Source organism: Schistocerca piceifrons, chromosome 5 (assembly GCF_021461385.2).
Source record: "Schistocerca piceifrons isolate TAMUIC-IGC-003096 chromosome 5, iqSchPice1.1, whole genome shotgun sequence".
Classification (NCBI taxonomy): Eukaryota; Metazoa; Arthropoda; class Insecta; order Orthoptera; family Acrididae; genus Schistocerca; species Schistocerca piceifrons.
The window spans coordinates 274752367-274765081 of NC_060142.1; the positions used below are offsets into that span (position 1 = coordinate 274752367).

Genomic DNA, 12715 nt, shown 5'->3' on the forward strand with positions numbered 1-12715 from the left:
TCAACGGAACACAACGTACTGGTCGTCGGGCAAGGAGATCACCACCATGCAGTCGCCGCGACCCTCTGGAGAATGAGATGGTGTGCTTTACAGTCCTGTTAAATGTGGTTGTAACTGCACACGCTGTCTGACGTGGGTCACTTCTTGCCTGTAGCATAATGTAGCGATCATTTGCTGCATAATCTCCTTCGGGCAGCGATGTCTGTGGTTCGGAAGGCTCATCATGCACGTGAAACAATTCTGTGAGTAATACCAAACTCCTGGCTACATTTAATTCTTCTTCCAGTCACACATCGTCCTTCCCGATGTGTCTTCACAGTGTGAAGTCACAACTGGTCGCTGATTGATACCCATTTTCTATCCCCGTTCCTTCAACTGCCTCATTTGGTGCTATAGTAACGCTTACCTCTCGCTGTGTGGCGTCCAGCTTTCTGTACACGACTGGGAGACCTCTGGCAACACTCTGCCGCACCCTAATTCATTTTCACCCGTTTGTTAATATGTTACGGTAGTTTATCTATCCCGTTCTTAAGTTTTGCAGAGTAGCTTCTACGAAAGTGTATTTGTTTATGTGAGTACAGAGTTAAAACGATGACTTTGCCGACTGCACAGCTGCACCGTTCCGCTAAAATAATCACGTGTTCATTTGTTATAGAAACAGTTTAAAAGCTGCAGCAGAAACGAGAACATTGTCCAGGGCGAGCCAACTGTAATAAAATAAGCTACCGTTGCACGAGCAAAGGGCTGACAGGTAATAACTTCTGCCACTGAGCACACATGTTTCATTGCCGTACCTCCAAAATGGTGCCTTTCCGACTTGTGGTTACCTGGAAAATTTTGCTCGATTCGACGCCTCCTACGCTGATCTAATATTATCATCGGGTTGTTTTTCTCCAGCCATGACGACGATAAACAGAAAAAAACTAAAGAGGGCTCATGCACTGTGTGGAACAATTAAACGCAAACTCAAACGAAGGTTTAGGAAAAAAAGAAAAACCGGACAAGTATGAGCAGAGCTCACGCTCTGAGATATGTATACAGGGTGGTCTACTGATCGTGACCGGGCCAAATATCTCACGAAATAAGCGTCAAACGAAAAAACTACAAAGAACGAAACTTGTCTAGCTTGAAGGGGGAAACCAGATGGCGCTATGGTTGGCCCGCTAGATGGCGCTGCCATAGGTCAAACGGATATCAACTCCCTTTTTTGAAATAGGAATCCCCATTTTTTATTACATATTCGGGTAGTACGTAAAGAAATACGAATGTTTTAGTTGGACCACTTTTTTCGCTTTGTGAGAGATGGCGCTGCAATAGTCACAAACATTTGGCTCACAATTTTGGACGAACTGTTGGTAACAGATAGGTTTTTTAAATTAAAATACAGAACGTTGGTACGTTTGAACATTTTATTTCGGTTGTTCCAATGTGATAAATGGTTCAAATGGCTCTGAGCACTATGGGACTTAACATCTGTGGTCATCAGTCCCCTGGAACTTAGAACTACTTAAACCTAACTAACCTAAGGACATCACACAGATCCATGCCCGAGGCAGGATTCGAACCTGCGACCGTAGCAGTCCCACGGTTCCGGACTGAGCGCCTAGAACCGCTAGACCACCGCGGCCGGCTCCTATGTGATACATGTACCTTTGTGAACTTATCATTTCTGAGAAAGCATGCTGTTACAGTATGATTACCTGTAAATACCACATTTATGCAATAAATGCTCAAAATGATGTCCGTCAACCTCAATGCATTTTGCAATACGTGTAACGACATTCCTCTCAACAGCGAGTAGTTCACCTTCCGTAATGTTCGCACATGCATTGACAGTGCGCTGACGCATGTTGTCAGGCGTTGTCGGTGCATCACGGCAGCAAATATCCTTCAACTTTCCCCACAGAAGGAAATCCAGGGACGTCAGATCTGGTGAACGTGCGGGCCATGGTATTGTGCTTCGACGACCAATCCACCTGTCGTGAAATATGCTATTCAATACCGCTTCAACCGCACGCGAGCTATGTGCCGGACATCCATCATGTTGGAAGTACATTGCCATTCTGTCATGCAGTGAAACATCTTGTAGTAACATCGGTAGAACATTACGTAGGATACCAGGATACATTGCAACATTTAGATTGCCATCGATAAAATGGGGGCCAATTATCCTTCCTCGCATAATGCCACACCATACATTAACCCGCCAAGGTCACTGATGTTCCACTTGTCGCACCATCATGGATTTTCCGTTGCCCAATAGTGCATATTATACCGGTTTACGTTACCGCTGTTGGTGAAAGACGCTTCGTCGCTAAATGAGGTGAGGTTAGTGTTGTTTAACGTCCCGTCGACAACGAGGTCATTAGAGACGGAGCGCTAGCTCGGGTTAGGGAAGGATGGGGAAGGAAATCGGCCGTGCCCTTTGAAAGGAACCATCCCAGCATTTGCCTGAAACGATTTAGGGAAATCACGGAAAACCTAAATCAGGATGGCTGGAGACGGGATTGAACCGTCGCCCTCCCGAATGCGAGTCCAGTGTGCTAACCACTGCGCCACCTCGCTCGGTGCTTCGTCGCTAAATAGAACGCATGCAAAAAATCTGTCATCGTCCCGTAATTTCTCTTATGCCCTGTGGCAGAACTGTACACGACATTCAAAGTCGTCGCCGTGCAATTCCTGGTGCATAGAAATATTGTACGGGTGCAATCGATGTTGATGTAACATTCTCAACACCGACGTTTTTGAGATTCCCGATTCTCGCGCAATTTGTCTGCTACTGATGTGCGGATTAGCCGCGACAGCAGCTAAAACACCTACTTGGGCATAATCATTTGACGTTTCACATGTGTCTGAACACTTCCTGTTTCCTTAAGTAACGTAACTATCCGGCGAACGGTCCGGACACTTGGATGATGTCGTTCAGGATACCGAGCAGCATACGTAGGACACTCCCGTTGGGCATTTTGATCACAATAGCCATACATCTACACGATATCGACCTTTTCCGCAATTGATAAACGGTCCATTTTAACACGGGTAATCTATCACGAAGCAAATACCGTCCGCACTGGCGGAATATTACGTGATACCACGTACTTATAAGTTTGTGACTATTACAGCACAATCTATCACAAAGAGAAAAAAGTGGTCCAACTAAACATTCATATTTCTTTACGTACTTCACGAATATGTAATAAAAAATGGGGGTTCCTATTTAAAAAAAACAGATTATCTGTTTGACCTATGGCAGCGCCATCTAGCGGGCCAACCATAGCGCCAACTGGTCTCCCCCTTCAAGCTAGACGAGTTTCGTTCTTGGTAGTTTTTTCGTTTGACGCTTATTTCGTGAGATATTTGGCCCGGTCACTGTCAATGGACCACCCTGTATAGATAGTTCACCTACAGGTTTTGATGACTGAGTTTGCGAATATCAAAGTATATGACGTAAACGGCCGGTGTGACCGAGCGGTTCCAGGCGCTTCAGTCTGGAACCGCGCGACCGCCACGGACGCAGGCTCGAATCATGCCTCGGGAATGGATGTGTGTGATGTCTTTAGGTTAGTTAGGTTTAAGTAGTTTTAAGTTATAGGAGACTGATGACCTCAGATGTTAAGTCCCATAGTGCTCAGAGCCATTTGAACTAAAGAAAGTTAATCTAATTATTCAATTTATAATAAATCCATATAGGAGGGGCAATTACAGCTCTGGTTATCGCAGTGAGTATTTAATAAGGTGGAAACCTTAACACAAAAATTTCCACTATAATATCAACTCTTCTGGGTATTGCTTTGGTACAGGGCCGTTGGCTGGCGAGAGAGTAATTTTAAGACCGCCAAGCATATTGTTTAAGAAAGATCGCATAAATCATTGAAGAAAGGAGCCATTGCATTCAAATTGGCTTCGTAGCCACGCTTTCGCGGAGTAAAACATTTTTCATTTTTTCGTGGGGGTGTCCAAAAGTGGCGCCACTGCAGAATAGCCATCTTAATGAGCCAGGGAGTCTCCGACACTCCCCGCCTAAAGTGCTGATGGAGGGTCTAGCTCAACCTCCCCAGTAAAGTTGGCTGCAGGAACTACTTTTTATTGGCGGAGACACTCCACCGATGCACTATAACTGAAAACACGCTCTGTGCCACATTCTGAAGCAGTTTCTCATCGGTGCAGTCTGGTTTTGAGATCGATAGTAAGAATTCAAAATGGTTCAAATGGCTCTAAGCACTATAGGACTTAACATCTGAGGTTATCAGTCCCCTAGATTTAGAACTACTTAAACCTACGTAACCTAAGGACATCACACATACCCATGCCCGAGGCAGGATTCGAACCTGCGACGGTAGCAGCAGCGCGGTTCTGGACTGAAGCGCCTAGAACCGCTCGTCCACAGCGGCCAGCAATCTTAAGAATTGATGTGGAAGTTGTCTCTAGCTTTGCTTAGCATGTACTGACCTCCGCTACTTTCGGGTCAGTCGTATTGAGACTCGCAATGGTAAGCATCCGGTCTCATCGTGAGGGGATGCACGCGACTGTTGAGATCATCAAAACCACGTGTGCCCGCAGTCTGCTCTGCGAGCTGATTGCACATCACACACGGATACTGCTTGGGTAAGAGATGACACTCTCTGCACTCGAATCTCGTTTCTCTCATGGTCAGCAATATCTTACATTTCCCTCTGAAGGTGGTTTCCCACATTTCTGCTATCTAGGACTCGCTAGGGTCTCGACGAGCCTTTATTCATTTTTCGTAACATTCTGATTCCCGTGGAGGACTGACAATATGATGGAAATCCGGAATTGTGGATTGGCATCGTCCCATTCTGTAAAAGCCGACTCGCATTCTATTGTATTTAATGGTACATACAGGTGAAAAGTATTTAAACCGACAAACTCTGGGAGGTTGTAGGGGACATCAAAACAAATATTTTTCCCTTGTGTCATTTTTTCCTATGAGGATTATTTAAACCGTTGGAGGCCGAACTACGCTCGTCAGTTGTTAGAACTGTATTACGATCTTTAGTTGTTAGAGGGCGTATTATGCTCTTCAGTTGTAGGCAACTGCTGTCCATCAGCGTAGTAGTTCATTGTCTCTGTTTACTAAGGGAGTGATATACCTGGAGTGAGTACACTGATATGGTTGGTGCGTAGTACATAGCGCACCACAACGGACGAGCTGCACAGCGGGTTTATCGACAACAATATCCTTATCGCCGTATCCCGCATCATACGACCTTTGCTGCTGCGTACCAACGTCTGCGTGAGACCAGGTCATTTAGCAGATTACCTAGACAGGGACACCGTCGCACGGGAAGAACGCTGCAATTTGAGGAAGCTGTCTTGGAGCATGTGGAGCGGGATCCTTCAATCAGTGCGGTTCTTCGTTAATGTGTGGTTCAGTGTTGTAGGGTACTGTTTAATTGGGCCGTATCTGCTACCTAGGACATTAAATGGCAGGCACTATTACAATTTTCTCGCCAGAGCTTTGCCAGAATTTCTGGAAGACGTCCCGCTCCTTACAAGACAACGCATGTGGTTTCAACATGACGGAGCGCCGGCACATTTCGGTCGTCGTGTGCGTCGATTCCTGGACCGACGGTTCCCAGGAACGTGGATTGGCAGAGGTGGTCCTGTCCTCCCAGAGTTTGTCCTTTTAAATACTTTTCACCCTGTATGCACACCAGCACACCAATCCACAATTCCGCATTATCCGTCGTATTGCTAGTCCTACACGGGAATTAAAACCGGACAGGTACGAGTAGGATATATCAGCTGACAGTCCGGTTTCCTGTTATGCATTTGTCTTACACCCTGGCCCTTATTCTATAACATTATCTGGCTGAAACAGCGGCTGTGGGTTCGATCTCCGATGCTGCCGTGGTCAAGGAGACAGAAGACTTTCAGGTAAGCTAGATTTTATCTGGAGACAGAGGCAGCAGTAAGGGCAGCACATTCAATTAATTCATCATTTCATTTGGTTGTCTGAATGCATGCTACTGAAACTCACTACTCTTCAATAAATATTAATGTTAATAACCGGCTTTCCAAGCCACAAATTTTGCTTCACAGTGATAGGAACGTAAACGCCGCAAACTTAGTTATACCGTGACAGGATTTCACAATCTCGTAAAAAAATCAGTTCAATGCTAATGAAAGATTTCATATTTCTCTTGAGAACGTAACTGCAACAACTTTCAGCATTTGACACATGTGAGAAACTCTCCAGACTTTTTTTGTACTTTGATTGTATATTGTCTACGGATAGTCCGTCGTGTTGCGGTGACGTCAGAAATTCACTGTCTCACGTTTGTGAGGGGGCGTGGCTCCGACGCCTTAGCTGTCGCTTGCTTTTATGACGCACTGACTAACGAAGTGAACGGCACGCTCCGACAAAACCGGCTTGGCGCTATTTCAGCACAGCTCCTAGGAGCAGCCCTTTTCCGTGGAGATTTAGGAGCAGTAAATATGAAACTACGAGACACCTTCTAAAGCGACACCGTGGTCAGCGAGACTTCATTACCACACTAGTAGCCGTGACATGCAAAACGAATGGGCAATAACTCACAGCAAACACTGGTTGCTTTGTATAACTTCGACGCTCTAGGAGATAAATTACAATAGATTAAACCAGTTTTCTATTTCAGTAGCTTTCTAATTTAATTGTCACGGTGTGTTTTTGTAACACTATGTGCTCCTCAGGTGCCTTATTCCTAACTTACATTTACGCTTTACAACTTGTAATGTTATGTGAGCCTCACTGCCCCTCTTTTTAACTAATTTGTGCCGGATTTTATTCTGAGAAGCTCAATAATGTATGTAAATACCGTAAACGTAAATTTGATTCAAAAAGTACTTGAAGTGAAGTGAAAGGCAGCTGGACGGCAATAAACTCTTTAGCGCGCAATCCCCGCAACGATAGTAGTTGTGAATCTTTGAGTATGCACTAAAAAAAAAGAAGGGCAATTGATTTATTAAAAAAAAGAGGACTGTTAATCTGTATCTTGTGGAAAGAGAACGCGTTGCCTGGGCGTCGCTCAGAACGTATTGTTACATTTAAGGAAAATTGCTGTTTCAGTGATAAAACCGAGTAAAGTATGTGTAATAGTTGCCAAACACTTATGTATAAAAATTTTCTGGAAGTGAAGAATAGAAATATCTTGCTTTTGGAAAAGGAGGTGAACTTCATTGTTGTCGTCGGGTCGCCGGCTATCAGTCGACTGAACTGTAAAGTGAACAAAGTTCACTAAAATACAGGAAAGGAAATGCATTCTCTATAGTTCTCATTCAATACTAACAACCTCTCATAATTTGTTAATTGCAGTGATTGGATTATGTTCTTGAATAATAGTATGGTGCTGAACTCCACTGACCAATTTTGATGCAGCAGGACGTGTAGTTCGAAGGAAGTTTGTGTGCTAAGCAATCTCCTTTTTTCACGAACAGCAGATTGCTGTTTGATCTTATTTACTTACAACAGTGGTCCCTTAGGTATGAAAAGCTACGAAAACTTGGGCTCAAAGTTATCTGCAATACGGCCAAGTAACTAACAGAGTCGTGTTTTAAACCTTAAAGAACAATAACTTCCTCCAAATTATAGTACGTCACCAACTGGTGCAGAAGCTGATCATTCAAGGTGGCAGCAACCAAAATTCAGGTACCAGTTACGACTTAAAGTAAAAATCTCAATCAAAAATCAATGTCTCTCTCTCTCTCTCTCTCTCTCTGTCTCTCTCCAAACACATATATAAATATTCGTATTATTAAGATTAAATTCATTTTATGAACTTCATAACAGTGTACAATTTCATTTGCACCACTTTACACAGGTTGTTGATGTTTTGTACGTTGGATCTGCAGGAGACACATAAATAATGTTACTCTGTACTACTACTACAACATTTCCGGTTGTGCAATAATTTGAACTTAACGTGCATTAGATAGAGCGGTTGCGCTGTAATATAGAACAGATCAAAAACTTCTGAAATATACTGCGCAACGGGAGAAATATTGTGTCGTTGGTGGTCAGTACTGACAATATCCTTGTCAGTCACCCAAGTGCTTAGAAGTACAGTCTCTCGTCTTCTGTGTTGGCTATCGAATTTGCATAATAAAATGAGTTGAAAGAAGAAGAGAGATCATTCATATTAGAATGCGTCGAAACACAGAAATCATTGCGGACAAAATGGGATGTTAGGGCAGATGAAATAAGCAAATAAAGCAGATAAAATAAGCAAAAAATTAAGAATGATTCTTGTGAACTGTTTCTCATCCAATACAAAGGGCTGCACCCAACAAGTACGAAGTAGGATTGCGTTTTTTAAAAATTCGTTGAGAACAAACATAGGAACAACCAGTTCCAGTAATGAATCAAATGTTGGACCATCATGTGTAATACAATCTAATAATCACTTATCTCGTTCAACCTCGGCTTCCTTGATAAGTTATTGCGAGTGAATTTTGGACGCACTTTATACCAATATTTCATCCACCTTTCTTCCTTCAGTTTCAAAACAAGTAGAGCGATTACCACAGAAGTAGCGTCTTGATACTTCAGCATTTCGAACCAGACCCAATACTCCACATTTTTACTGAGCAGTCTAGGAGAAACTTCAGTAACATCGCACAATATTATTGTACAATAATACTGACCGTCTAGGGACCGCTTGAGACAAGACCTTGTAATTTGAACATTTTGCGTCTCTTTGTCTAAATTATACAGAACTACTGCACTGAAGCGCCAAAGAAATACGCATGCGTATTCAAATACAGAGATACGTAAACAGGCAGAATATGGCGCTGCGGTCGGCAACCCCTATAAAAGACGTGTCTGGCGCACTTGTTACATCGAATACTGCTGCTACACTAACACGTTATCAAGATTTAAGTGAGTTTGAACGTGGTCTTATAGCCGGCGCACGAGAGATGGGACACAGCATCTCCAAGGTAGCTATGAAGTGGGGATTTTTTTTTTCGTACGACCATTTCACGAGTGTACCGTAAATATCAGGAATGTGGTAAAACATCAAGTCTCCGACATCGCTGCGGCCGGAAAAGGATCCTGCAAGAACGGGACCAACAACGACTGAAAAGACTCGTTCAACGTGACAGAAGTGCAACCCTTCCGCAAATTGCTGTAGATTTCAATGCTGGGCCAACAACAACTGTCGACGTGTGAACCATTCAACTAAATATCATCGATATGTGCTTTCGAAGCCGAAGGACGTCTCGTGTACTCTTAATGACTGCATGACGCAAAGCTTTACGACAAGCCTGGCCCCGTCAACACCGACATTGGACTGTTGATGACTGGAGACATGTTGCCAGGTCGGACGGGTCTCGTTTCAAATTGTATCCAGCAAAGGGACGTGTACGGATATGGGGAAAACCTCATGAATCCATGGACCCTGCGTGTCAGCAGGGGACTGTTCAAGCTGGTGGAGGCTCTGAAATGGCGTGGGGCGTGTGTGGTTGGAGTGATACGACTCTGACAGGTGACACGTACGTAAGCATCTTGTCTCATCACCTGGATCCATTCATGTCCATTGTGAATTCCGATGGACTTGGGCAATTCCAGCAGGATAATGCGACACCCCACACGTTCAGAGATACTACAGAGTGGTTCCAGGAACAATCTTCTGAGTTTAAACACTTCCGCTGGCCATCATACTTCCCAGGCATGAACATTATTGAGCTTATCTGGGATGCCTTGCAACGTGCTGTTCAGAAGTGATCTCCACTCCCTCGTACTCTTAGGGATTTATGGACAGCTCTATAGGATTCATGGTGTCAATTCCCTCCAGCACTACTTCAAACATTAGTCGAGTCCATGCCGCCTCGTGTTGCGGCACTTCTGCCTGCTCGCAGGGGCCCTACACGATATTAGGCAGGTGTATCAGTTTCTTTGGCTCTTCAGTGTATATTACATCAGTTTTGTTAAGATGATTTACGTCGAAATTTCTATGAGTACTTTGACAATGAATAATTCACTCATTGGGAGATGTGTTCAATCGAGGAGAAACTTTTACAAAAATTCGAAGATTCATTCTTAACTTTCTCGCTTCGCGCCTACACTTATCTTAAGTATTAATGCTGAGTATTTCGATTTACTTAAGTAAATTCGTTGTATAACTCTTAATTAACTGCGTGAATGGTCCGTTTCTTTTAAATGTGTGAGGCCGTCCGCCGTGACCGAGAGACTCTTGGCGTTTCAGCCCGGAACCGCGCTGCTGCTACGGTCGCAGTTTCGAATCTTGCCTCGGGCATGGATGTGTGTGATGTCCTTTGGTTAGTTAGGTTTAAGTACTTCTAAGTCTAGGGGACTGATGACCTCAGATGTTAAGTCACATAGTGCTTAGGGCCATTTGAACCTTTTTTTTTTCAATGTGTGATAATAATTGACTCTGCGCAGTCATTACGGTGTTATGCGTGGATGTAATCTGTGTATCTTTTCTGGAAACTTCCTGCTCTTTCACTTAATACCATTTGAAAGTTCTCGTACGTCTGTCTCTTGGAAGCTTTGGAGCAAATGCAAACATTGCTAAATACAATTTCGTGATCGTGTCGTATGCAACTAGTACGAAAATAGTTGCAGGAGAGAAAATGACAGCCAGTGATGGTATGTCGTCTACTTTTTATCTGCCAGTGCTAATCGAGCCGATGGGATGTGCATAACCATTAACAGTGACCTCTGTTCGTGATATACGACGATTTAGCGGTCTCGATCATGGGCATCCAAAGTAAAGGAAGACGGTACGATTAGTACTTGTCATGCGAATATCAATACAATATGATTACTGCTTATCATGTGGATAGATCACCAGTTGTTGTGGTTCTTGGCATCTTGCCTGACGTGCTGACTATCTACTTCCTCGTTCGATCCCGATGGAATAGGAGTGTAAACTTGCCTTAGTTAAGGACTTGTGGCACATCCCAGGAAACTATGTAGCTTATATACGTTATCTTGCTATGAATCTGGCTTAAAGAGAATCAGGCGGTTTCTCTTTCATGTATATGATTGTGACATTGTAACTTCCTTTTTTTCCTTTCTAAATGAGATAATTTAAAATGATCGGAATCCTCTCCTGTCAACATATAAAGTTTCTAAAGAAGAATCAGGGTTTTTAGGCTATTTATGGATTCTATAATCCCATTTTTCTCAGCAGGAGTCTATGTGCGCCGCTATCTTTACATTTAACTTTATCTCTTCTTTGCCATTTTCTCTGTGATTGTCACATCAAAGCTCTTCATTAACGAGATTGCAATCCTGTTCTCCACTCAGCTGACATTGATCGTAATGGTGAATCCAAGGAAATAACACGCTGTCATCTAGCATGAAGTTTGCAGCAGTGAAAATTGTCGATAACCAACTGTTTGTTGGACCGACACTCAAGCCGGAATCTTTGCTTTTCGAAGACAGTTATCTTACCGAGTGAGCAATCCAGTAATAACTCATGTCTTGTCTTCATAGCTTTAATTCTGCCAGTATCTCCGTTCTACTTTCCAAACTTCACAGAGGCACTACTATTTAATGAAGTGGTTTGTTTTTGTTTCAGATAGCATTGTTCGACAAGAAACAAATGAGTGTGGAGAACCGGATAATAGTGATAATAAACTCAACGGTCACATGAAAGGACAGTTCGCTTTGATCGACATTCTTCACCCCCTCTCTCGATTCGCCTTCGCCCCAACTCTCTAATACTGTGTCTGTAACAGATTTTATATTCTTCTTCTTCTTCTCGTGCCTTTGTCCCGCATCGCCGATAGGTGGGTATATTTACGTACGGATTTGGCGTGGTTAATTTAATGTATGGCCAGATGCCTTTCCTGTCATCACCCCGTTATGTATTTACTAAGATGGTATCTGTTCTTTCGGACATGTCCGAAAGAACAGATACCATCGGTGACCAAGCAGCTAGTTAGAATGAAATTACAATGAAATGAACACCCTTAGCTGCTTACAGGCGTTGACATACGTCAACGGGGACAGATGAAACTGTGTGCCCCGACCGGGACTCGAACCCGGGATCTCCTGCTTACATGGCAGACGCTCTATCCATCTGAGCCACCGAGGACACAGAGGATAGCGCGACTGCAGGGATTTATCTCTGGCACGCCTCCCGCGAAACCCACGTTCTCAACGTATTGTCCAGCACTACATTCGTAGTGCCCCCGCCCATTATACTCATTACTCGTGGCGCGTTGCCGATTCCCGTAAGACATGTCCGAAAGAACAAATCAAATGGCTCTGAGCAATATGGGACTCAACAGCTGAGGTCATCAGTCCCCTAGAACTTAGAACTCCTTAAACCTAACTAACCTAAAGACAACACACACATCCATGCCCGAGGCAGGATTCGATCCTGCGACCGTAGCAGTCACGCGGTTCTGGACTGAAGTGCCTAGAACCGCACGGCCACCGCAGCCGGCTCCGAAAGAACAGATACCATCTTAGTATATATATAGTTAAGGCTCACCGGCCACTTGACTATCTTCTTCTTTTGTGCGAATGCACAAACAGTGCCCGAACTCTTACGGGAATCGGCAACGCGCCGCGAGTAATGAGTATAATGGGCGGGGGCACTACGAATGTAGTGCGGGACAATACGTTGAGAATGTGGGTTTCGCGGGAGGCGTGCCAGAGACAAGTCCCTGCAGTCGCGCTATCCTTTGTGTCCTCGGTGGCTCAGGTGGATAGAGCGTCTGCCATGTAAGCAGGAGATCC

The 12715-nt window shown here is 44.0% G+C and overlaps 1 protein-coding gene and 1 non-coding gene across 3 annotated transcripts in view; both read right to left on the minus strand.

The window, feature by feature from the left end:
- The window catches only part of LOC124798296, a 346948-nt gene that overhangs the window by 112478 nt on the left and 221755 nt on the right, over positions 1–12715 (minus strand). The gene's annotated exons all lie outside the window — the stretch shown is intronic.
- On the minus strand, positions 11992–12065 carry Trnat-ugu. Its single transcript has one exon. It is a non-coding gene; the product is annotated as a tRNA-Thr (tRNA).